Source organism: Anomaloglossus baeobatrachus, chromosome 4 (assembly GCF_048569485.1).
Source record: "Anomaloglossus baeobatrachus isolate aAnoBae1 chromosome 4, aAnoBae1.hap1, whole genome shotgun sequence".
Classification (NCBI taxonomy): Eukaryota; Metazoa; Chordata; class Amphibia; order Anura; family Aromobatidae; genus Anomaloglossus; species Anomaloglossus baeobatrachus.
Window position 1 is genome coordinate 531,626,330 of NC_134356.1, and position 27,798 is coordinate 531,654,127.

Here is a 27,798-nt window from a genome sequence, read left to right on the forward strand (position 1 = left end):
CAACCCGGCGCCACCTCGGCCGAGGTGTGGGGGATGGGCACAGGGGCTTTCCGCAGCTGGGCCTTCGGCTCGGAGCGAGTCATCGGCTCCGGCTCGGGAAACTGCTCGGGGACTGTCTCTGGCACAATCTTCGGGGCCTTCCATGGCAACACCTCCGGTTTGCTACGGGCTCCGGCTACAGGTCAGTCCGCTGTGGCGGACGGGCTGGGTATCGCTACCGGTTGCGGTGGTAGCGGGCCTAGTGGCGGGGTCACGGCCCCCGAGACGGGTGGCGAGGGAGGCAACAGGGGGAGAGGGCTTGGACCGGGTCCCTCAGCCGCAGCGACCGGTCCCTCCGGGACATAGGGGCGTGGGTCACTCACCCTCCTTTCCTCCGCTTCCTCCTCGCGTCTCCGCACGGTGGCTATAACGTCCGCCATGTCGGTCTCCCACTCCTCCAAGAGGAGCTGCATTTTGACCTGCAGCCTTAGATGGAGCTGCGCGGTCCGGATTTCCACCCACGCTGCGGTTCCCGGTGCGGGGGCCACGGTGTTTCGGGACGGCATCCACATGGTGTCTTTCTCTCTTTCTTCCAGGAACGGTTTGCTTGCAAGGTCCTGGCGTCCCTGCTTTTATATCCGCGACTACATGCCGCCAGCCGCCATCGCGTCCCCCTTAGCTCTTTCCGGCCCCTCCTCTCTCGGGGCGGGGTTATGGCCTTCGCGCCTCTACTGCTCGAGAAGACGCTCGAGCGGGAACTCTTCGCGCCAAAGATGGCGGCTTCTGAAATTTTTCTGCCGGATGCCTCCGGCGGTAACAAGGCGCACCTCTACCAGACGGCAGAGCGGTAAGATCCTGTTCGTGACACCAAGTTGTCGCGGGCGGGGAGGAGGGTGTCGGCACACTACGCTCACCCCTTCTGCTCGGGTCCGGCAGCTGCTCAGTGGTGGCTCGAGCTGTGGGCCGGATCCCGGGGTTTCTCGAGCGACGCTCCTCGCCCGTGAGTGAAAGGGGGTTGTTGGTTGGGTGTGGGGGATTGTTATAGTTCGTGACGCCACCCACAGTTGTGGTGATTTCACCACCGCTGCTCAATTCGGGGGTCCCGGGGATGGTGAAGTGGAGCAGCCAGGTGTTGTGTTGTCCCTCCGTGGGTAGGGGTTGGTGATCCCGGGGCCCTGTGGTGGAGAAGGAGGTGCGGGGCCTGGTGGGCGCAGGGACGCGGGGGCAGCGCTGTGCCTTGCAGCACTGTGGTACTCACTCAGCCTGAGACATGGACACAGTTTGTATGGTAAACCAAACGGCTGGTAGGACGGTCCCACAGACGGCTGCACCTGCACTCCCGGTAGGTGACGGTGATGTCCCTCTTCCTTGCACCTATGTGTGACTGATGGTAGCGGTGGATTCCCTCCGGTTACCCGCTCCCCGACTGCAATCTGGGCCGGAGGAGCTCTACACTTTGCCCGCAGGCGCTGGCCCTGAGAAACTGGTGCCGTGGCGGTGGCGGTGTCTCTCTGCTTCAGGTTGGGCTGTTGCCGTCAATCGGGACTTGGTTGTTGGGGGATCTACGTCCCCTTCACTGACGGATTCGGCAAATTTGGCGACTCCTAGCCTTGCCGGGGTCCGAGAGGCCCCTGCCCTGGTGCTGACTGTCCTTCGGAACACTGCTCCAGACCACCGGGCACACAGCCAACGGGGTCCTTCCAGGAACTTCCAAACGGTCCCCCTCCAGACAGTCACCGCCGTCGCTGACCTTGCTGATCTGGCCCTCCACAAAGCTGGACCCTTCAGGCTTTCTTTCTTTACTCTCACTTCACTTGCTTTCCTCCTTTACCACTTCTCTACTTTCACTGCTTGTTTATTCTCTCTTTAGCTCCTCACACTTGCCCTGCCCGGGCTACTCTGCCTGGTTTCTCCCGCCTCCAGAGCTGTGATCTCCTAGGTGGGCGGAGCCAACCGCCTGGCCCACCCCCTGGTGTGAATCATCAGCCTCTGGAGGAAGGCAACAAGGATTTCTGGTTAGCATGATGTGCCTACCTGGAGTGTGGGGTGTGGAGGTGTTGTGACCTGTGTCCCCTGGCTTGCCCAGGGCAACACACACTACAGAGCCGGCAGTGACATTATTCTTATGTGCAGAGCATTGTGCACACAGGTGATGTTCTGCTGTGCTTTCCTGAACTACAGAGCCGGCAGTAACAAATGTCCATGTCTGCAGAGCATTTTGAATATTTGGACATGCTATGTTTCTCTGAATACTTGCTGGCAAGTTGTTTGACAGCAGATTACCCATGTAGGTTCTGGGAGGTGCTGATTACTCAAGTGTTCCACCTTCCTGGTAATTGCTCTTTTTCTTTACTGGGCATGCTCTCCCAGAACCTTGCCAGTCATACTTTCTGGTTCTGCAGTTGTACTCTTAGTTTGTGTTTGTGTTCTGATCTAAGTTCTTGACCCTGGACCGTTATTTGACTCCTCTCTGCCCGCTCCCTGTTTTTGCCGTCACCTCCTGGCTTTGGACCTTGGACCACTCCCTGACCTCGTCTCTGTCTGCTCCCTGAATTTATACGTATGCTTCTGGAATTCTGACCCTCGGCCTGTGAATTGACTGCACTTATGTTACACCCTGTGTCCTGACGTGTCCTCCTGTTACCTGACCCTAGATTGTTTGACTACTCATCCGTCTATACTATCTGTAAGTAGTGACTAGCAACACAGAAACACTATGCTATAATACTTCTTACTGCACAGTCACCTTCGCAGTTGTTTCTTAAAGACAAGACTTAGTAACTTGGGTTGCACATCTCACACTCTCACACACTGCTTCTCACACTCTGACATGTGCCAAATAGACTTTAGCCAAACAAATGGCACTACAAGTACCAAAATGGATTTCCAGGTTTACACCACTTCTATGGTACATAATGGCCATTTACAACATAGCCAGCCGCTATCCTACATTTCTTCCCTCTGTCTAAAACCATGGGGCTTGGCACCGTTCCTTTCTAGACCAGAGAATCTTCTCTGTCTACTTTGGACTTCAGCTTTTTAAACACAGTCTGTCACTGTCATCAGACCCTTTTTAGTCAACCCACCTCTTGGATAAATCTCTTTGCCAGACATTTCTCTCCATGACCGCCTCCAATGGTTAGTGTGGTAGTGAGACTCACTTACAGTCGAATCTACTGTCTGGCCTAACTCTGAGCTATCTAGTACACTACAGAGGCTACTAGTAGTCTGGGTCCCTCAGCATCGAGTTGACAAAAGATTTGCCATAGCTTCTTCTTGCAGGGTGTTTTCGGCTGTCTCTCTGTTGGCAAACTTCTCTATCACTCTCACCAGCTATAGATCTATCACTCTCTTTTTTCGGTTTTCACTTCCAATTTATTGACAGAACCCCTTCTTTTGCCTGTACCTTGATTGAAGGTGACTGCAATCTTCTATACCTTTGATGAACATGTTCATCAATTCGCAGTTTTTCAAGCCTTAACTGCTCTAAATTCTCTTATATATGCCACACGATACTCAAGAAGAACGTGCAAATTTCTAAGACTCTCCATCATTCCCATCACAAAAAACAGAACCAATACTATCTTCCCTAAGTATCTTGTCTTCGTTATCACAGGGAATTCTTATTCTCGCCACTCTGGACTTACCCACCATTTCCTGTATGACTCGTCCATTTTTTGCAATGATTTTCCTCACCAGAGCATTAGGCACCTGGACAACATCATCTAGAAGACTTTGACCTTTCCTCATATGCTTCAGCCATCTAGTGGCTTCTTAATCCCTCAACCAGATCATCCGCTTTGTGTGAATACATCTTAAGTGCATATCACTCAGGATAGCTACCCACTTCACTGTGATTTCAGTTGTGGACAGTAAACTAAAGGCCCAGTCACACTAAACAACTTACCAGCGATCCCAACAATGATACAACCTGATAGGGATCGCTGGTAAGTTGCTAGGAGGTCGCTAGTGAGATCTCACACTAAGGGGTACTTTGCACACTACAACATTGCAGGAGCGATGTCGGTGGGGTCAAATTGAAAGTGACGCACTTCTGGCATCGCAGGCGACATCGTAGTGTGTAAATCCTAGATGATACAATTAACGAGCGCAAAAGCGTCGTAATCTTATCATCGGTGTAGCGTCGGCGTAATCCATAATTACGCTGACGCGACGGTCCGATGTTGTTCCTCGTTCCTGCGGCAGCACACATCGCTGTGTGTGAAGCCGCAGGAGCGAGGAACATCTCCTACCGGCGTCACCGCGGCTCCCGTAGGACATGCGGAAGGAAGGAGGTGGGCGGGATGTTTACATCCCGCTCATCTACGCCCCTCCGCTCCTATTGGCCACCTGCCGTGTGACGTCGCAGTGACGCCGTACGACCCGCCCCCTTAATAAGGAGGTGGGTCGCCGGCCAGAGTGACGTCCCAGGACAGGTGAGTCCATGTGAAGCTGCCGTAGCGATAATATTCGCTATGGCAGCTATCACAAGGATATCGCAGCTGCGACGGGGGCGCGGACTATCACGCTCGGCATCGCAGCATCGGCCTGCGATGTTTCAGCGTGCAAAGTACCCCTAAGCGACGCTCCAGCAATCCCACCAGCAACCTGACCTGGCAGGGATCGCTGGAGCATTGCTACACAGGTTGCTGGTGAGCTGTCACACAGGCAGATCTCACCAGCAACCAGTAACCAGCCCCCAGCTAGCAGCGCCGCGTGGAAGCGATGCTGCGCTTGGTAACTAAGGTAAATATCGGGTAACCAACCCGATATTTACCTTGGTTACCAGCGCACACCGCTTAGCGCTGGCTCCCTGCACTCCTAGCCACAGTACACATCAGGTTAATTACCCGATGTGTACTCTGCTACGTGTGCAGAGAGCAGGAGCCGGCTTCTGCGGATGCTGATAACCACGGTAAACATCGGGTAACCAAGAAGCCCTTACCTTGGTTACCCAATATTTACCTTCGATACCAGCGTCCACCGCTCTCACACTGCCAGTGCCGGCTCCCTGTTCCCTGCACTCCTAGCCACAGTACACATCGGGTTAATTACCCGATGTGTACTCCGGCTACGTGTGCAGAGAGCAGGGAGCCGGCACTGACAGCTGAGAGTGGCGGACGCTGGTAACGAAGGTAAATACCAAGGTAAGGGCTTCTTGGTTACCCGATATTTACATTGGTTACCAGCGTCCACAGAAGCAGGCTCCCTGCTCACTGCACATTCAGTTGTTGCTCTGTCGCTGTCATACACAGCGATGTGTACTTCACAGCGGGACAGCAACAACTAAAAAATGGTCCAGGACATTCAGCAACAACCAACGACCTCACAGCAGGGGCCGGGTTGTTGCTGGATGTCACACACAGCGACATCACTAGCAACATCGCTGCTACGTCACAAAAGTTGTTCCTTAGCAGCGATGTTGCTAGCGATGTTGCTTAGTGTGACGTCGCCTTAACTGTTTAGCCTCAGGGTTCCTGTACAATCTACATGCTCCCACACCATTCTTAAATACGTTATGGACAGACTCACTGCCAAACGCTTTTTTCGAGTCTTCAGGTACATCTACCATGCACTTGAAAAGAGAAGTCTCCTTCTTCTTCGCTGCCACCAGCTGATTGTCTTGTTCAGCTTTCAGAGCCAGCTCTTTCTGAACTTCACATTCTGCAAACAGTTTTGCCAAGATGGACATTTGCAGCTCAGCCTCCTTACAACTCTGGAATTGACAATGTAAATCTGTGACCAATGACCCTTTCTCCTGTAGAAGTTTTCTAAATGCTTCCTTGAGCACCGCCATATCTCGCAAGGCTGCCTTGGTCATTGCTTGACCCTTTGACTGGTGTCCTTTGAGCCCAGAAACTTCTTTTTCCAGCTCATCTACTCGACTCTTTACAGCTTGTCTCAGGAAGTTTTCTTGTTTCAGAAGGTCTTTTATTGTCTCCTTGACCATCTCTATCTCGTTAATTAAATTTTCACAGCATTTCACACTCCCCCAAATTCCATCACAGGCATCCTCTAGCATCGTACTCCTCCTCCATAACCTACCACAGGCATCCCCCCAGCAGCTCACATGCCCCAAATCCCACCACAGGTATCCTATCAGCATCGCATGCCCCCCAGCTCCCACCACAGGCATCCCCACAGCATTAGAGACCCCCGAATCCAACTACTTGTATCCTTCTAGCATTGTACACCACACAAATCCCGCCATAGGCATACCCCAGATATATATATCCCCATTCCACAAAAAAATCCAATCCCACCATAGGCATACCTACAGCATTATAGTCCCTCAAAATCCCAACACCCTTTATCCCCTTTTCACTTGCAGCTTCTTATTGTTGCAGTGAATGAAGGCTACATATGAGATAGAGTGTGTGCGTCACATCTCTCCTGAGTCACGGCCATTCCGACTAAGATGAGCGCTCTCCGGACCAGAAGTGGCGCTAACATGTGCCGGAAATGACTTCACACCTACCAGAAGCTCATACATTCCAGTATGCACAAACTGGTGGAAAATAAATAAAATTGACAGACGGTGTTTTTTTCTGCAGGACGCTGTGGACGGCAGAGAAAAACACCTGAGTTTTACAGGCTGTCCATAAATTTAAGGACGGTTGGCAATCCAGTTATACTCTCTCCGTACTTCAACTCTTTCTTGGTGCAATTTTAGAAAAAAAAATTGTATAGGGTCAAATCTGAAGCTTTTCTTATTAGATACATCTAAAAAACTGACGTTGCTTTTGTGACGCCCTAGCCTATCAGGTCATCACAGGGTATTGTGCAATCTGCCCTTCTGCACAGTATCCGCATCCTCCTTGGTTACGGATCCCTGTCTGTTGGTGTTGCTAAGAGCTAAGCCAGTCAAAATCCTAGGAACACTTTGCACCACACCCACCAGACATGCCATTGGGGGGGCCTGAAGGGAATAGGGCCACCCACTTGGGGGGTTGGTAAGGAGAAGTGAGAAGTGTCAGTTGAGAACATTGAAGTTTGAGGAGAGGAGAGGCGAGGTCAGGAGTTGGGCTCCCTGTAGAGTACTAGGTGGCAGACGTTGGTCTGGGCCTGATAAGAGCTGGAACCTTGGTCGCAGGGGATCATGTCAAGGGGCACGGATCTGCCAAGGAGGGCAGCCGTCGGCCTTGAGCCATCTCCGGGCAGGGGCCAGGGCACGACGGGGTACGTGGACCCTAGGCCAGGAAGTAGCTTCATGTAGCCTGGTAATTTACTGGACGGGGGTGAAGTCTTCAGGATTCATCCCTCACCCGCTCCAAAATCGGGGTACTAGCGCACCAATGGCATAGGACTTTCCCAAACACAGTCCAGAAAATCCCAAGCGTGAACCCTGAGAGCAAGCTCACTCTATTAGCCATACGGGTGAGCGGGACCCGACTAGTTCCACACTACAGGGTCCAAATAGTGAAGAAGGTGCCATGGAAAAGGTCACAGGCTAACAAGCAACGGCAAGGGCACGGATCCAAGTGTGCTCCCTCCTTTCTGCAGTGGTGCTCAGAATTCTGGTTTACAAGGTGTCGGTGTCAGTATTCTTAGACTGAGTGAGTACGCAAAAACCCTTTCCTTCTCAACGGCACCCCTTCACCACCATCACCTGGCTCCCGGGGCAAAAAAACCCTACCCACGGAGGGGTTAAACATCATGCTGCCTTACCACCGCTTCTAGTCCCACTGTACATAGCCCCCATTCCCTTCATCGAGTGACCGCGCGACCCCCCGGGTTCGGAGACCCGTCGAGCCACCGCGGATCCGTATCCGAGCAGCGGCCTGGCTGCTGGCACGGGGACGGCACACTTTTTTCCTCTCTGAAAAATGTTACAAAAAAACAAAATGTGGAAACATTCTGTTTTACTTATTCTTTGAATATGATTCCTTTAGATATAAATGGGAAAACTAGTCTTTAGTGCATATGGTGAACTAAACTTTGTCCTTGCCAAATTTTAAGTGAAAAGTGACCACTTAAGTAAAAATCAAAGACTGTTTAAAAGTGTTTCTCACTGTACAAGTTGGCTGGATGTCTGTCCTGGTGTTCACTCTAGGCCGAGGCTTCTAGCTTCAAGTAGACCTCGACGTAAGTGCATTGAACTCAAGGGCCTACATGTAGCCAGAAGCCTCAGCCTAACATGATACTGGGCTGGCGATTCAGTGTGATGGAGGCGGGAAGGAAGCAGAAGAGGGCGACTACAAAGGGCAGCTATAAGGTGAGGTTTTCTTTTTCTTACATTTTGTAGGACCCTTACTGTTGACCAAGATAGTGGCCACAGCTGGTCACTATTTTAGTGGATTCTTGTGAAACATTACAAAACAATATATGTTCTCCAGAATACAGATTTAAGTAAAATTAAGTAGAATTCAATTCCACTGAAATGATATCACCCTTCTCTATTCGTAATAGCAAATTTGTCAAGACATTAAAAAAAATAATGAGCATCTGTAGAAATCCTTAACACATTCTTTCATACCGGAGGCAGGAAAACTACTGTTAGTGTCTAGGATGAAGGTTTTAGAATAGACCACTACCTTCTCAATCTGCAAAGTTCAACATGAACATTATCAGAAAGAAACTCATTTATACATAGTCATGGCTAATTGTTACAGAAAATGAAGTATTTCTCCTAGAAAATGATTGCATTAACAAATATTTTGTTATACACGTTTATTTCCTTTGTGTGTATTGGGACAACATGGAAAAAAACAGAGCAATAGGGTAAATTGGACATAATTTCACACAAAACTCAAATAATGTGCCGGACAAAATTGTTGGCACCCTGAACTTAATATTTGTTTCATACCCTTTGGAATATATATCTGCAATCAATCGCTTCTTATAACCATCAACAAGAACAAGCTTCTTACACTTCTCACCTGGAACTTTAGACCACTCTTTGGAAAACTGCTGTTTTTTCCATCCATTTCTGGGTGCTTCTTGAGGTATGTTTAGGGTCATTGTCCTGCTGGAAGACCCATGACCTAGGATGCAAAGCCAGCTTTTTGACACTGGGCACTACATTGCGACCCAAAATCCTTTGGTAATCTTCAGATTTCATAATGCCTTGCATTTAGTCAAGGAGTTACAGAGGCAGCAAAACAACCCCAAACACTTTTGAACCTCCACCATATTTGACTATGTGGCGCCCCTGACCTGGTCAGGCACTAAAGAGTACTGCACCCGTGCTGGGTGAGTGCAAACAGGTAATCCTGAAGGCTGAAATAGGGTGTGTACGCACAGACACATTGCAGCCAGGTCATACACACACCATTGAGGGGACCCCTGGGCAGACCCAGGAGGGGGTGTGCCTTCACATCCAATCAAGGGGTGCAGTGGAGAGCCTGGAAGTGAGTAGTTGCAGTGGCAGTCAAGGGAACAGGAGGTGGAGGTAGCCAAGTCTGGAGTGAGGACGCAAGAGAGCGAACACACTAGTCAGACCCTGCACGTGTAGTGGCCGCTGGCAGGGGAGTACATTGCCACACAGTCAGACTGAAAGACTCCTGCAGAAGAGAAAGGACAGGCAGTTGAGTACGTGGACTCCTGGTAATGAAGCACGCACGGGGAACAGAGCCAGACATCCATTTAGTGGTCTGCTAAATCCTGCAGGTGGAGGGACTAGAGGTTCCTCACCAACCATCACAGAGCCCGAGCATCAGCAGCAACGAGGGGGCCCATAAGGAGGATTGAGCTTTGAGCCATCTTTCCTTGGTCCACGCTGCCAGCAAATGGTTCAGAAAGGGGAGAAAAGGCAGCTGCGACTTCCCTGGATGAATCCCACGGTACTTTAATTCAGGGATTGTCCGAAACAAGAAGTGCTAGGAAGGCGAGCCAACAGTCACCCCTTATACCAGCCTGAAGGATACCTGGTTCTCCCTGGTCTATCTCAGTATCGTCCGGGTTACCTCACAAAACCAGCTGAACGTGAGTAAACAGGTTGAAAGACTTTCTGGACTGCGACTAAGTTATTCTGCGACCTGTTGTTCCACACACACACCCGAGCCCCTGGGACCAGCCTCACTCACGGGAGGACATACCACCAGACTGCAAACACCATCAGCCCCAAACGCTCGTTAAAAGCTGCAGTGGCGGTCACCGATACCCTGATCGCAAACCATGAGTGGCGTCACGACTCCCATACAAACAAGCCTGACATACCCATGACCAGAGCAAACCCTCAGGAGAAGTCCCTGTGGCGCCCCTGGAAGTAAAGCGGAGTCCTGGAGGCGACTGCCGTGGCCTGGGGGCGACTCATCTGGCGTCACGAACAGGATAAGGACTAGACCTGTTAAGACAGGTGACCGTGTGCCTTGGAGGTCCGTTCAGAAAATTTGGATCGCCGCCATATTGACACTGCAAAAGCGCGCAAATTTGGAGACTGCAGCCTGCGCAGAAGGAGAGTACCGCCCACGAAGAGGTGTGGCTTACCCAAAACCCCTGGAGCACTCTGGCCCCGCGAGAGGAGAAGATGGGGGCGGACCTGGCCCTAGATGGCGGGAACGTCCCAGGCTGGTGGAAGAAACGATACTAAACAGCAAGCAAGGCAAGACGGCATCTGCAAGTGGTGCCCAGGAAGAGCTGGGATGGACCAGGCCAATGACCGCCGCTGAGCTAGAGGCTGAAGTCGGAAGGATGGCTGATAACATGGAAGCGCAGAGCAGGCAACAGATAGCCACCTGGAAGACAGAAATGGTGACGGCAGTAAGAAACTTGCAGATGCTGGTGCAGCGAGGCCCGCATGGTGGTGCCGCCCACGCCAATCAGGAGTCATCACCGGTGATAGTGACCCTGCTGCGGGAGATCTCCGGCCCAACCCAGGGTGAGTCTTGCACTGCCCCTGCCCGATCGGGTGTCCTGACCCTGCCGGCGTTGTTACCAGAGGCCGAGGCGATCCCTGTTGCGATCCCGGATGCGATCCCTGATACGATCCCTGATACGATCCCTGCTGCGATCCCGGATGTGATCCCTGATGCGGTCCATGATGCGACGTCCAGAGCGGTGCATACGGCCAGACCAGGCCGCAACGCCTCCTGTCACGGACAAACCAGACCAGGCCACAACGCCTCCTGTCCCGGCCAGACCAGACCAGGCTGCAACACCTCCTGTCCCGGCCAGACCAGACCAGGCCGCAACCGCAATGATGCGGATAAGGAGAGAGCTGGAGGCCCGGTTCCCCACACACCTGGTAGACAGATACCTGGTTCCAAAGCTGCCAGTCCGATCTGAAGCGGTCCCAGCACCCTTTCCACTAGAGAGGTACTCATCACCCTGCCCGGCTGCTAGAGGCTCGTCCCCAGAGCTGCTGCCATTTAACCGACTTGAGGAGGAAACAGCACCCTTAAAGAGTAAGGGAGGCCTGGAGGTCGTGCTGATGTGCCTCCAACGACCAGAGAAGATTGCAGCACCCCCTACTGAGGAGGAAGATCTGATTGCCTACATCTTTGGCATGTATGTGACCTGGGAGCCAGCTGATGAACAAGTGATGGTGATGCAGAGGCCAGCCCGCAGAGGACAGCGACATGTGAGGACAAGACACCCCTTTCTGCAGCCTACCCCTGAGAAAGAGCAAGTGGATGCCAGGGACCTGAAGGAGAAGCAGTCCCTGCGGCAGACCGGGTTCCAGGCCAGAGGTCCTCTCCACCGTGGGGTAGTGGAGGAATTTAACCTTCGCACAGGATATGGCTTCATCGTAGAGTCTGGAATAAAAGAAGGCATCTTCGTCTCAAGAAGGGATGTACAGTCCCACTTACAGCGAGGACACCCAGATTGAGACCTCTATGCGGGAGATGTTGTGGAATTCACCAGGCACATGGGTGAAAGAGGCTGGTGTGCCTTAGATGTCATGCAGTGCCCTAAGAAAACCGTGGCAAGTCCAAGCTCGACCCCTACTGCTGCTACCAGATCCCCAGAGTCACCGCCCCCAGAGGACGAACAAGTTACAGAACAAGTTCCAGAACAAGATACAGCTCAAGATACAGCTCAAGATACAGCTCAAGATGCAAATGCTCCAAGGCCAATCTCCAGATTCCAGAGCACTGAGAGTGTCAACCCTGGTTTTGAAAGAAGAAACTCCGTTTAAATGTCTTCATAGTAAAAGTACTGTTAACCTGTTTTGAAGTTAAAGTAGCATTAAAGAAATGCGCCCGCAAGGACTGTTGCGAGAACTTTGCTGCTAAAATGTGTTGCACCAGGTTAGTGTGCACTTTAAAATATGGACCAAAGGTTATGAACTGGCTATAACCACAAACCCTCGCAGTGTAAAAAGTTACCTCAGTGGTACCAACCTCAGAGCACGCCTGTATATGGGGCCTGGCTCTGCACCACCAGGAAGCACACGTATTGATGGGCCCGTTGTCCAAAAAGCCTAGAGCACGCCTGTTTATGGGGCTTGGCTCGCCAACGACAAGGGAGCACGCCTGTTTATGGGGCCTGGCTCTCCAACCACAAAGATGCTGGTACGCCTGTTTATGGGGCCTACCTTAACCACCATCCTCAGGAGAAGAAGATTGGAGGAAAGGCTGGGATAGAGCTGGCACAGACCTGGTTACCAAATGGACCGGTAACCTGCCTCCTGAGAGGTTTTGGGTGGGTTTCGGACTTGTGGGTGGTGGGTGGTGAAGAATGGTACATGGTATGTTTTAAATGTTTTATTTGAATGCCTCCCTTGTGTGGGAAAGTTTATATTGAAAAGTTTGTATTAAAAGCAAAATTTTGCTGTCTTGCAGTCCGAGAACGTGCTGTTGATAACCAAGGGGGGATGTAGCCCCCATGACATGGTCAGGCACCACTGAGTACTGCACCCATGCTGGGTGAGTGCAAACAGGTAATCCTGAAGGCTGAAATAGGGTGTGTACGCACAGACACATTGCAGCCAGGTCATACACACACCATTGAGGGGACCCCTGGGCAGACCCAGGAGGGGGCGTGCCTTCACATCCAATCAAGGGGTGCAGTGGAGAGCCTGGAAGTGAGTAGTTGCAGTGGCAGTCAAGGGAACAGGAGCTGGAGGTAGCCGAGTCTGAAGTGAGGACGCAAGAGAGCGAACACACTAGTCAGACCCTGCACGTGTAGTGGCCACTGGCAGGGGAGTACATTGCAGACAGTTAAGTATGTGGACTCCTGGTAATGAAGCACGCACGGGGAACAGGTCCCTAGAGCCAGACATCGATTTAGTGGTCTGCTAAATCCTGCGGGTGGAGGGACTAGAGGTTCCTCACCAACCATCACAGAGCCTGAGCATCAGCAGCAACAAGGGGGCCCATAAGGAGGATTGAGCTTTGAGCCATCTTTCCTTGGTCCACGCTGCCAGCAAACGGGTCAGAAAGGGGAGAAAAGGCAGCTGCGACTTCCCTGGATGAATCCCACGGTACTTTAAGTCAGGGGTTGTCCGAAACAAGAAGTGCTAGGAAGGCGAGCCAACGGTCACCCCTTATACCAGCCTGAAGGATACCTAGTTCTCCCTGGTCTATCTCAGTATTGCCCGGGTTACCTCACAAAACCAGCTGAACGTGAGTAAACAGGTTGAAAGACTTTTTGAACTGCGACTGAGTTATTCTGCGACCTGTTGTTCCACACACACACGAGCCACTGGGGCCAGCCTCACTCATGGGAGGCCATACCACCAGACTGCAAACACCATCAGCCCCAAACGCTTGTTAAAAGCTGCAGTGGCGGTCACCCATACCCTGACTGCAAACCATGGGTGGCGTCATGACTCCCATACAAACAAGCCTGACATACCCGTGACCAGAGCAAACCCTCAGGAGAAGTCCCCGCAGAGTCCCTGGAAGTGGAACGGAGTCCTGGAGGCGACTGCCGTGGCCTGGGGGCGACTCATCTAAATTGATGCAACTGGGCGTATGCCACAGAACTTTTCATAAGGCTGCAGACACATTAGCGTATGCCATCCGATGCAACAGCAACAGATGCGATATACTAATGACCCTCGGCTCAGGCTCTGCTGCGAGCTTGAGCCAAGTGTCATGCGACTGTGACCGGATCTTGTGTTCAGGTCTCAGCTGCGAAGGAGAGGGCGGGTGCTGCGGAGGAAAGGGAGGGGTTAATCCCCCCATCTCCTCCATTGTCAGCCTGGGCGTATATTGCAGCGCACTGGGATAACATTCGAGTGCAGTCCGATGTTTCTCTCGCACCCATTCACTTGAATGCATGCGAGTGACATGGCTCTCTCAGAAAATCGCAACATGCTGCAATTTTTTCCTCAGTCCGTTTAGGGCTGAGATAAAAATCACTGATCTGAGCTGCAGCATTGTCTAACATGGGGCCGCGTGGAATGCGAGATTCTCTTGCATTGCACTCATCCGATTTATACGCTCGTGTGAGCGTACCCTTAGGTATATGGTTTTTCTCCTTTATTGCTGGCCAATTGAGACATAGCCACACCTACAAAGATGTTCTGTGGTATATACCCAGTTGGTTGGAAGGAAAATTTGCATCTTTATTTATGAAGGGCATAACTTTGGAATGGGGGGGACGGTAGAAAAATAAAAAGTATACCAGAATCAGTAATTGCTACAATTGGAGAAGGTGCTCAGTTTGACCTATTCACGACTAGTGACGGACCTATACTTGGCGAGTCGGCATTATTCCCCACATTTGTCTGCTGATGTGATCAGCAAACATGTGCGGCTGACAGGCTTGGGGGGGATCGTAGATCCCCCCCGAACCTGTTAACCCCTTAGATCGCGCTGTCAAACTCTGACAGCATTATCTAAAGTGCTTCAGCAGTGATAGCGCCATTCCCAGCTGCCCCAGTGGCCTCGATCACTTGGCACCAATGGGTTGCCATAGCAGCATGGTGTCAGATGATAACTCCTGTCACTGCCATGACATGTTTCCTGTGAATGCTGGTAGATCACCGGCACTCAATGGAGAGCAGCATTTCTGCTGATCAGTCTGTGTAGTGATAAAGTCCCCTAGGGGAACTACTTAAATCAATAAAAAATGTTAAAAAAAAAATTAAAAAACCTAAAAGTACAAATCATTCCCCCCTTTTGGCTCATTGAAAATAAAACAATAATTAAAAAAAAAATCATATTTGGTATTGCCGCATTCAGAAATGCCCGATCTATCAAAATGAAAAAAATCAATTAATCTGATCGACGCAATTCTTTTTTTTTTTTTTTTTTTCAAACTTCAGAATTTTTTTTCACCACTTAGGTAAAAGTAAAACTATACATGTTTGCTATCTACAAACTCGTACTGACCTGGGAAATCTTATGCCAGGTCAGTTTTACCATATATTGAACACAGTAAATAAAAAAACTTCCAAAATAATTGTGCAATTGCAGTTTTTTTGCAATTTCACCGCACTTGGATTTTTTTTTCCCAGTAGAATATGTGGCAGAATGATTGGGATCATTCAAAAGAACAACTTGTCCCTGATATGGCTATATTGACGGAAAAATAAAAAAGTTATTACTCGGGGAGGTAAAAACAAAAAGGAAAAATGGAAAATCGCCCTGGGGTGAAGGGGTTAATTTAAAAAAAAAAAAAAATCTAATGACTTGTGCTCTTTAAAGAAACATTGGAGTAAACAGTCTTATAAATATGACCGAATTCTTTCATCTCTTCCCCCTCCTGAACTTAGAACAATACTTTGGGAAAAGGGGTGGGCAGAGTTTGATGTAATAATAGCAGTTTAAGGCCCAGTGCCCACGTTGCGTAGTTTTGACACGTACAGTATTTTCAGAAATCTGCAGCAAAATCTGCATGTCCATTGTGAAGCCAGCAAAGTCTATGAGAATTCAGAAGTCCTGTGCCCATGTTGCTTATTTTTCCCTTGCGTATTTGGTGCAGATTTGGTGCAGAAAAAAAAGAAATCTGCACCAAATACGCAAGGGAAAAATACTCAACGTGGGCACAGCACTTCTGAATTCTCATAGACTTTGCTGGCTTCACAATGGACATGCAGATTTTGCTGCAGATTTCTGAAAATACGCGTCAAAATCCGCATCAAAATATGCAGCGTGGGCACAGGGCCTAAAGGTAAGCCCTGAATCTTTTGTCTTAACATCACCCCTTATAATTAGTGATGAGCAAGCAGTCGGACACTCAGACGGGTTTGACTCGTGTACCGAGTATAATGGACGTCAATGGGGAACTCGAGCAGTTTTCTGGAAAATTTTCTGGGAAAAATGCTCAACTTCCCTATTTACTTCCATTGTACTCGGTATTCAAGTATAACACAACAACTCAAGCATGATGGAATCTAAGGTGTGTAGACCCTGCATTTCTTTCCGATTTGTAAGATAATTTTAAAAGCTTGCAAAAGCCCAAGGACGGCCACTTATCTGGAATATGATTGGTATGTTATGGTATACCTAATCAATATGGGATCTTTTGTGTTTACCGAGCAAAAGAAGGTTCATCATATAAATTTGCCCTAAAAAAATCTCTGATTGCTAAAGACAAAAATATTTTTCAAAAACTTGCTCAACAAAAAATTGATTTTTTTATCCACATGATGTTTTCTATATGACGGAAATAATTTCACTTTAAAATATTACATCACGATCAACTGACATTAAAGAATATTCCAGATAAGGCAGATAGAAGCCCAGACAACCTAATTATTGCTCAATAAATGACATATTTTAAGGTTCCTTACTGCCATCTACTGGTATAATCTGTATATACATTGATATTAGCTATTTTGATAGTTTTACAAAGCTTTTACTATTATATAATTATTATTTAGTTTTTTTTATGTTGAATGAAAATTTAATAGAAATGAAAGTTCAGATTTCCTTTTCTCCTTTCTTTCTTTCTTGGAATTTGTACTGGGAATATTCTTAAATGCTACAAATAAATAAAAATAATTAGATTTTTTAAGATTAAATATTTTTTATCTTTTTTTCTTTAATTATAACAAATAAAATGTATTTTGGCCAATAATATGACATAACCTGTCAAAACAAGTAGACTAGCTCATAGGCCCCTGTATTTTTTAAAAGCTTTGCCCTTCTCATAAATACTCATCCCTGTTCCTCCAAAACCAGCTTCTCCGCCATGACAAAGGATAAATTATCCTCTCTACCTTCCAGATAACATCTCAACACCTGTGCACTTGTTCCGATCTAATCCCACCTCCACCCCAAGCTCATCCCAGTCCTCATCCCAACCCTAAAGGCCCTGTCACACACAGAGATAAATCTGTGGCAGATCTGTGGTTGCAGTGAAATTGTGGACAATCAGTGCCAGGTTTGTGGCTGTGTACAAATGGAACAATATGTCCATGATTTCACTGCAACCACAGATCTGCCAAAGATTTATCTCTGTGTGTGACGGGGCCTTAACTCCTCTCTTCAACCTATCACTAAAAACTGGTGTCTTCCTCTCATGTTTTAAACACGCCTCAATCACACCCATCCTCAAAAAGCCCTCCCTTGATCAATCTTCTTTGTCTTTTAATCTCCACATATCACTTCTCCCCTATGTCTCAAAACTACTGGAACAGCATCTTGACTTGTTCTCCCATCTCTCCTCCTGCTCTCTCTCTGACCAGTAAAATCTGTCTTCCGACCCCATCATTCAACTGAAATTAATTAAAGTCGCCAATGACCTACTAACCGCCATTCCTTCCAACTACAGATTCTCTCATTTCTTGGCATCACAGACTTAGGCCTATCTTGGATCTCTTCATACCTAAACAAATTCAGCATCTCCCAGTCTCACACTTCCTCATCATCCTGCCCTCCATCTGATGGTATCCCCCTACATTCAGTTCTTAGACCCCTCCTCTTTTCTATTTAGACCTTTGGCCTGGGACATCTCATCGAGTCTCACGGCTTTCAGTATCATCTCTTTGCTGTTGATATGCAGATCTAACTCTCTGGACCCAATATCAGGTCCTTACTAACCAGAATCCAACAATGTTGCTCTGCTATTTCATTCTTTTTCTCCGCTCGATTTCTAAAACTTAACATGGACAAAACAGAATTCATCATCTTTCACCCCATCTCACTCAACCACTCCAAGAAATCTATCCATTAGAGTCAATGGCTACTCATTCTCCATAGTCTAGCATGCTTGCTGTCTCAGGGTAACTCTTGACTCCACTCTCTCCTTCAAGCCACATATCCAAGCCCTTTCCACCTCCTGCTGACTTCAACTCAAAAATATTTCCCGGATCCTTACATTTCTTAACCAACATTCTGCAAAAACATTAGTGGTTTGGACACACCCCACCAGGGCCATCAGAGGGGGACACCCGGAACCCGGCCGGTTCTGTTCTGGGAGGATGTCACAGTGGCAGGGCCCGACTCCGTAAACCCTGGTGGTGTCATTTAAATTAGTGTAGGATATATATATATTTACAGGGGTTGATGTTTCGTGACGCTGGGGCAGATGGTGACACAGCTGAGATGGTACAGCTCCCCACAGGTGGAGCTGGGACCCTAGTGCAACCGTAGGAAGTTTTTAGCCAGTGGGATATTTGAATAGCGCGGGGCTGGCGGCACAGGCAATGAGTCCAGGACACAGCGAGATGCAGTCGCAAGGTCTTTACTCACTGTTGTCAGTTCCAGATTATCACAGCCAGCCGGTCAAATGCTGCCCTTGGAGTGCTGAGTCCTGCGGTGACGGGATCCAGCCGATCCCCAGGTAATTCAGAGGAACAAGACCGGTGTACCTTTCTGTATCCCTTTCCTGGTCATCTTCCTACGCTGGCTTCGCCCTGCTGCTGTGCATCTCACACACAGTGCCCTGAATCGTTGTCCGCGGACCCTGTTTGGGAGGCTCTTCTGCCTAATCCCCTGGCCCTTTGTGGTCACCTTTTCAGTGGATTTGCGTGTGGTTGTGGCTTCAGCACATGAAGTTACCTCAACCTCCGGTTTTGCTAGCTGAGCCTGGTTGTTCTCCACTAGTCTAGGGGCTGGTCCCCTTTGTGGCCAAGTCCCTCCACACTGGTGTGTCAGATGTGGATGCGAGCCAACGGGTGGATCTCTTACTTCCCATGGCTCTAGGACCCCTTCTTCCTTTCTTTCTCCCTTGTCCTAGGACAAGCTCATCCGGCTCCAGTCCCCAGGACCTCTCCCCTCCGCTTCCTTCTTCGTTCTCCTTCTGTGTAGTTTCACTTTCTCCACTCCGTTCTAAGTGTCCACCCACTAACCCCACCTCCAGACTCGTTGCGGGACTGTGCTCTCCCTAAGGAGAAACTTGCCCTAACCACGGCCTGATGGAATGTAGCTATACTAAGAGTGTGTGTGTACTGTGGTCTGTGTGCTCCTTCTTACCAGGGATGGGGTTCCACACCTTTGGCTGAGGTGCAGGACCTCTGTGGTGACTGGACCCTCAGGGGCACCACACATGCCCTCATTATCTCCTGCTTTGAGTAGCCAACCTCCTGCTCAGTGGCCTCTCTTCTAACAATCTTGCTCCCCTCCAATCTATCCTATACTTCTATACTTTGCTCAATAAATTGGTGAATGATGGGGTGTAGGGGAGTTTTTTTTCAAATAAAGTATTTTTTCTTGTGTGTGTGTGTGTGTGTGTGTGTGTGTGTGTGTGTGTGTGTGTTTTTTTAGCTATTCACTTACCAGATTACTAATGGTAGTGTCTGACAGATGCACACCCATTACTAACTCTGGGGTTTATTTCAGCTGTAAATTCATAGCTGATATCAATTCCATTAACAATTGCCCCAACTAACACACTACTAGGGCAATATCTAATGAATGTGCCACTTCTGGGGTGGCTGCGGGCTACTATTTTTAGGTTGTGAATGGCCAAATAACCATAACCCTTCCCATACTGATAATACCAGCCACCAGCAGTCTGCTTTATCTTGGCTGGTTATCAAAAATGAGGGGGGGGACCCCATGCAGTTTTTTTAACTAGTTATTTAAATAATTGAAAAAATTGGTGTGGAACCCCCTCTGTTTTTGATAACCAGCCAAGGTAAAGCAGGCTGCTGGGGGTTGCAGTCATTACTTGTCTGTTTTACATGCGCTTAATATCAAAAATAGGGAGGGAACTTACGTATTTTTTTAAATTATTTATTACTTTTTACAGTAATACAGCTTACTGAATGCCACCAATCACAGATGCCAGCACAGAGGGTGGGAGGAGTGTATAGGAGTCTGATTTCAAACAATCAGAGACACGGAATATTAATGTAGATTAATGAGCGGGTCAGAAAAGACTCTAACTGCTGTGTTATCTTCAAGGAAACACGGTTTCTGCTCTTACCCTGATTTTGCTTACTTTTTCTCCCCTCTAGCCTTTACTACAACATTTTACAGCACAGAAGTTGTCTACATTGACTTGTATGGGGTTTGTTGTAAGTCCAGTTCCCAAACCCAACTCTTTTTTTTTTTTAAGTCTGGCTGACTGGCTGAACCCGAACATCCACAAGTTTTCTTATCTCTAGTAGCCCCACAAAAGAAGAGATACAATATTGCAAGGCAATCAATTGTATTATCAGTGTGGTTACACAATATTAAAGAGACATAACTACAAGAAGACAAGATTAAAAACACATGGAAAGTTATACAGGCCAAAAGCTGTGCAAACTGCAAAACGGCATCAGTGTTTGCCATAGATGTTATTATTATTATAATACTTTTGATATATAGTGAAATAATATTCCACATCACTTTACAGACGTTATCACTGTACCCATTGGGGCTCACAATGAAAATTTCTATCAGTATATCTTTGGAGTGTGGGAGGAAATCGGAGAACCTCGAGGAAACCTATACAATGACAGGGAGAAGATACAAATGTACAAATGTACACATGTTGTACTTGGTGAGATTTGACAGGATCCCAGAGCTGTAAAACAACAATGGAAAAAACTGAGCTATTGTGCTCCCCAAAAACCTATATTTAGAATAAACTACACCAAAGCAAGTAATATAACACAGATAAATAATCAAACGTATTAATGCTAAATGATTTAAAATGTAAGAGGCATAAAAAAATCAACATAAAGAATGAATAACAATTGTACTGTAAAGTGCTGCAATACTCATGAAATTAAGATGACAAAATGCAATGTAAAATTAATACATATATGCACAAGTAAAATGAATGTGTATGCTAACTAAATATAGCATGTTGTAACTTGCTGCCCACACAAGCACTCCAGAGTGTGTTTCGCTAAATTGCTTCATCAGGGAGTGATAAGAGTTCTAAGAATGGCATTGAAGAGTCTGTAGATCCAGCCAGATGTCCAAACAAGCTGTGAGTTCTCATCACACTAGCGCTGAGCTTGTTATTGGTACATGTGCAAAAGATAAAATTTAGGTGCATTTCGTGAAATTATTTGGCGCCACTCCTGACATTAAGGGGTCATAGCATGGTGCTGCTCAGTGTTGCAGCCATTTTACTACTTTTCACAACTCGCTGGCTATCTGCTGTGCAAGCAACTGTAAAGGCCCCGTCACACACAATGACATATCTAACGATATATCGCCGGGGTCACGGATTCCGTGACGCACATCCGGCATCGTTAGCGAAGTCATTGCGTCAACGAATAACTGTTAACGATGGAAAATGCTCACCAAATCGTCCATCGTTGACACGTTAGTGATTTTCAAAAAATCGTTGATTGTTGAGGACGCAGGTTGTTCGTCGTTCCCGAGGCAGCACACATCGCTACGTGTGACACCGCGGGAACGACGAACTACAGCTTACCTCCTGCCGCTGGCAATGAGGAAGGAAGGAGGTGGGCAAGATGTTACGGCCATTCATCTCCTCCCCTCCGCTTCTATTGGGCGGCCGCTTAGTGACGCCGCTGTGATGCCGCACGAACCGCCCCCTTAGAAAGGAGGCGGTTCGCCGGCCACAGCGACGTCGCTAGGCAGGTAAGTCTGTGTGACGGCTGCGAACGATATTGTGCACCACGGGCAGCGATTTTCCCGTGATGCACAAATGACGGGTGCGGGTACGCTCGCAAGCGATATCGCTAGCAATATCGCTGCGTGTGACAGGACCTTTACTCATCCCCATTTATAGAAATCAAACCATCAGCCGTTCCCTGCACAGACACATGGCTGGAAGCACACCTGTTTGGGAAAACTAAAAGAGGGTTAAGCAATTTCACAAAAAATGTAAGACCCCTATACACATTAGATAACTATCCGTCATAAATATTCTATTGAAAGCTATGTCTCCCAACTTTCCTGTACACAAAAAGCTTGTTTCAGCCAAGTGATTCTGTGTTCTCCATGACAGAGCCACTGCCACACTTCTCTAGTAGTGGCTTATTTCTACAACGAAAAAAATAATCGGTCACTCAAAATCCTATGGTGGATTCCTTCCTTAACCTCTTTTAGGGAAGAGTTGGGTAGCTGCTAACACAGGAGACTGTCAGCCAATCTCGCCCATATCAGCTTTAATCTAATGAATAAGGGAACCTTTAGCACTAAACCAGTGCTGCTTCCCTATTCTACGAGCTTGGACTTCCACCATTCATAAAGTGATGATAGTGTAAACAGCATTATTCTATCATTTTAAGGGGGAAAATCCCTTTAAATTAGTTATCACATTGCACAACTGATATAGATCCAATTAGTTGCATGTCAATTTCAGCTCTGCTAGATATTTATTCCATGAGTCCATACAACAGGACATTGCAGTAAATTCATTTACTGAGATAAAGGAGGGCTATAGATTGTGAAATGTGTATGAGAAATAAAGTGCCATTGATCTAAGAATGGACTGTGATGTTTATTTACTCAGGAGTAATTGTCTTACCAAAGTTCCCGACTTAGTTCATCATTCCTTCAAGTTTTGTATGAATAAGGGAAGGTGCTAGGACAAGTAGGACTAATTTTAATTGGGTCTTCTGAAGCTGGGAATAGCCTTTCTTTACCTGTCACTCACCCTAGAAGACATAAGCTCTTCTCAATCAATAGAAGCAGTAGATTCCCTTTTAATCCCATGGTCTTTTTGTTCTGTCTAAATAAAAGACTGTCTACTGCATTTTCTCATCCCTCTTGTCACCGGCCCTTTCCCCATCTTACCGTGACCTCTGATGACCCAACTGGTTGGTTTAAAATGTGAAGAAATTTCAGGCAGAGTTCCAGCTAACAGACATAATTAAAGGGTATTCCCTGCCCACGCTTCATGTTATAGACTGGCGATTTCTTCTCCCAAGTCAATAGCAATGCAAGTTAAGGTGAAAGGGGTAATAAAAAGCTGTATAAAAACATCAGTAATGTCTGTAATTCAGTAATTCATTTTCTTGATTGGTTAGAAACCAAAGGAGTATATTATATATATTATATTGTGGATGCAAATAGACTGGTTGTATAATTTCAAAAGTTTTTGATCATGTTTATGGAGTGAAGGGTCAACAATTGAATTAATTAAATATAAGTTGCATGGGTATCGTTCTGAATAATTTGTTAAAAATGTGGAATAGAGATTAATGTTTATTAAGCTTTGACTGTGATATGCGATAATTATTGTATTTTTATTTTTTAGAAAGTATGAAAACAACAGAAAATTTACATTTCACAGGAAATATATTTATTAATAATTTGACAAATTACAGGTAAATATATTTAATTTTATTATGCAACAGCATTTTATTCATCTAATGTTATAATGTTTCAAGTAAAGGATTTTTTTCAGTGTTTGTGTTCATTTCTTTTCACTTACAGTTTAGTAATGAGGGTCTCATAGATGCCTCCCATTACTAATCTAGGGCTTAGTGGCAGCTGGGAGCTGTCATTAAGTCCTTATTTCCCCGATTGCCACCGCACCAAGGCAATCGGGATGAGCAGGGTAAAGTTTCGGGATTGTTGCATCTAATGGATGTGACAATTCTGGGCAGCTGCAGGCTATTTTTAGACTGGGGTGGTCAGCCTGAGAATACCAGCTCCCAGCTGTCAGCTTTATCATGGATGGTATGAAAAAACTACCAAGACAAATAAGTCCAATGATAATACCTTAACACCATAGAAAATATAGGGTAATATAAGGTAATTGATGGGTAAATAAACATGCCATATAATTCTCTTTTAAGCTGCTTTTTATTGTATTATCTACAATAAAAAACAGCTTAAAAGAAAATGTTATGGCATGTTTATTTACCCATAAATTACCTTAAATTTACACCGTCAGTTACCCCTATTTTTTCTATGGTTTCTCGTCATCATAGCTAGGTATCAAAATTGGGGAGACCAGACACCATTTTTTAAAAGTTAATTCTTTAAATATTTTTTTAAAAAAAAAAAGACGCATATAGTCCCTCTTATTTTGATACACAGCCAAGATAAGGACATGGCTAGAGGCTGCAGCAGGTAGCCATAGGCTTCATCTGTGCTGGGTATCTGTCACGCTCCCTGGTGCCCATGCCACGCTCTCCGGTTTCCCTGCCACGCTCCCCGGCTCCCCTGCCACACTCCCCGGCTCCTCTGCCACGCTCCCCCGCTCCCGGACCTCGCTTCCCCGCTCCCGTGCTACGCTCCCCGGTACCCCGCTCCTCAGCCTCCATGCTCCCTCACCTGCATCCTCCAGGCAACCCGGTCCCCGGTCCCGGCGCCCGTCTGCTACCCTGAGCCAGCCCGGCACTCCTGCCTCCTGTACACCGCATCCTGCTCTGGCTTCTGGCACCCGGGCCTCGCGCATGCGCATTAGGGCGCGCGCGCGGTCATTGACCTTTTCTTAAAGGGCCAGCATCCTCCAACAGGATATTGAAGATGCAGGTACAGGGTATATAGGGGGTCCCTTTCCAAGTGGGCGGGGCCTGTTCTTCGTGTTTGCTAAGCTAGGAGTCAGGTCTCCCTGTGCCTTGTCCCGTACTTACCTATCTCTCTTGTAGAGTCGCTCCTGTCTCGCCAACCGGTCCTGACGATTCCAGAACCCCGAACGGTGACTGTCCGCCATCTCGTCAGTCCCTACCATCTCCGATCCCTGGATCCGTGTGGTGACCGACCTCCTCGCTCCGCTGGTTCCGGACTCTGCCTGACATCATCTCGGCCTCCGAACCTGAGCTCCGTCACCCGGACTACCGTCAGAGACTCCGTGGTCCCAGGGACTTCTTCACTCCATTCCTCTGAACGGACTGTCCTGCTACCCGTAGTGCTCCGGCTACCGGGCACCTTGCCTTCGGTGAGGTGCTCAGTCAAGTGGATCCACCTCCTGGGCCTACCCGTCCTCCTGGTCCTAACAGTATCATAATATGGGGGGACCCTACACCAATTTTCTTTTTTTTTTTACACCAATATACACACACAGATAGCGTCTCTGATTGAAAGCAGTCAAATACGCTGTCATATGGGGTAGGGGCACGTCTGACTACAACCAGAGATGGAGGGACTGTCAATGGGCAGGGTAAGCAGTGCATATGCATGAAGGATAATGAGCGGCCCTGGAAGTAGTATGAGCAGCCCAAAAGCAGTGTACTGGCACACAAGAGACTCGGTAAGCATAAAGCGCCTGCTTTCCCCTTTTTTTATTTATTTTTCCATTGTTTTTTTAATTACCCGAGTTGCAGGACCCAGATCACTACTAGGGATAAGCGAACCTTTCAAAGTAGGTGTAGCCATAGGCCTCTTGCTCCCAGAACCCTGGTACTACACCTTTGCCTAGTCTGCACAGTCTGGGACTGGGGTGGCAAAGTCATTGGACATCTAGACTTGTTCATCTTTATAAAAGTTAGACGGTCTATGGTTTCAAAGGACAGCTGGATACGCTTATCCGTCAATATACCAGCAGCAGCGCTGAAGTCATGTTCTGAGAGAACGCTGGCTGTCAGCCAGGCCAAAACTTCCAAGGTGTGACTGGTGCGCACAGGCCACTCTTCTATTTTTGAAAAACAAAATACAAAAGGGTCCAATCCCCCTTATGTCATCGATATTGAGCTCTAGATACTCCTGCACAATCTTCTCCAGTCGTTTACTATTGTCAGACTTCTACTCTGTTCTGCTGGTGCATGTGATGGTGTCAAACCTCACAGAATTGCTTCTTCCACTTGAACTGCTGCTAATGTTTCTGCATTGACAATGCGACGTTCCCGTGGTTGGAATTCTAGAATACACGCTGTGTGCCTCACTGCTGTCTTGTGGAAAACAACTGTTAAGATGATTTAAAAGCGTGTTTCGATACCCCAGCATCCACGCATCCCTTTGCAGCGGGGGAAGCATCTTGCTAAATTTTTTCTTGTACCATGGATCTAGTGTGTGGCAACCCAGTAGTCAGCACTATATCTAATTCTAACAATATGGACATCATGTTGCAGACTTTGCAGCAAGAAGTGGCTCATATGTCAGATGATTCCATGATGTGGCCTAGCATTTTCATTTTAAAAATGAGAAATGCATGAGTGACAGGCATAGGCTTCTTGCTCCCAGAATCCTGGTCCTACAGGCAAGACACAACTTGGAGATTCATATTGGAGTCCTGATATTTAAAAACATTGCAGCCTGATAGCCGGACACTGGAATCAATTCTCCCCCATTTCCTCATAGTGTGTTTGCACAACAGGGAGTCATGGTCTATACAACACCCAGAATGTGGGCTGACATTTTCATTTTAAAAAATCAAGACATGCATGAGTGACAGGCGTAGGCCTCTTGCTCTAAGAACGCTGGCTCTACAGACAAGATATAACTTAAAGACACATATTGGAGTCTTGATATTTAAAAACATTGCAGGCAGACAGCAGGACAATGGCATCAATTCCACCCCCATTTCCCCCCACCAGGGAAGTATGGTCCATGCAACACACAGGATGTAGGCTGTAATTCCATTTAAAAAAATCAAGAGATACATGAGTGACAGGCTTAGGCCTCTTTCTCACAGAAACCTAGCACTACAGACAAGACACAACTTGCAAACCCATCTTGGGGTCTAAATATTTAAAAACATTGCAGTCAGAATGCGGGACAGCAGGACAGTTGCAGCATTCACCCCTCACCCCAATTCCCCATAGTGTGTTTGCACACCAAGGAAGTTTGGTCCATGCAACACACAATATGTGGGCTGGTATTTTCATTTAAAAAATTAAAGAGTTGCATGAGTGACAGGCATAGGCCTCTTGCTCCTAGAACCCTGGCACTACAGACAAGGCACAACTTGGAGACCCATGTTGAAGCATTGATAGTAATAACTTTTCAGGTAGATAGCAGAACATCAGGACAGTGGCATCAATTCCCCCCCACTTTCCCATATTGTGTTTGCACACCAGGGAGGTATGATACATGCAACACACAGGATTTGGGCAGGCATTTTAATTTTAAAAAGTGAACACACATCTACCATGTCTTCTGCAGCAGCACATCCAGGCCAAAATAATGCCCTAGAAATTTTGGTACAACAAGGTTGATCCATGCAGTGCATATGTGATGTCGCCCAGACAAAGTGCTGTAATCTCACGTGGCCTTCCCTGGTTCCAGGTTCAGTGGAGATATCCATTGATCGAGCTGGGCCTGGAAAGTGGTTCACAATTCTGCAGCTGTGTGACTGTGTTATGTGATGCATATTAATATAAGCACTGCCTGATTGCATAGACTTACACACAGGATGTGGGCTAGCATTTTCATTTTAAAAATCAAGAGATGCATGAGTGACTGGCGTAAGCCTCTTGCTCCCAGAACCCTGGCAATACAGACAAGACACTACTTGGAGACCTATCTTAGAGTTTTGATATTTTAAAAACATTCAGGCAAAGAGCAGGACAGTGGAATTAATTTGCCCCCAACCCCCTTTCCCCATAGTGTGTTTGCACAGCAGGGAATTATGGTCCATGCAACACACAGGATGGGGGCTGGGATTTTAATTTTGAAAAATACATGTTTATGCTTATTTGTTCTTACTATTTCATTTCTGTAATATTAAGAAACATCT

General features: G+C 47.4%; 1 long non-coding RNA gene across 1 annotated transcript in view; it reads left to right on the forward strand.

Annotated features, from left to right (window-relative positions):
- The window catches only part of LOC142301792 (uncharacterized), a 51,881-nt gene extending 24,205 nt beyond the window's left edge, over window positions 1–27,676 (forward strand). The window contains exons 2-3 of the long non-coding RNA XR_012752883.1: window positions 23,431–23,500; window positions 24,773–27,676. This is a non-coding gene — a long non-coding RNA (uncharacterized LOC142301792). The remainder of the gene's footprint in view (window positions 1–23,430; window positions 23,501–24,772) is intronic.
- Window positions 27,677–27,798: the final 122 nt, after the last annotated feature.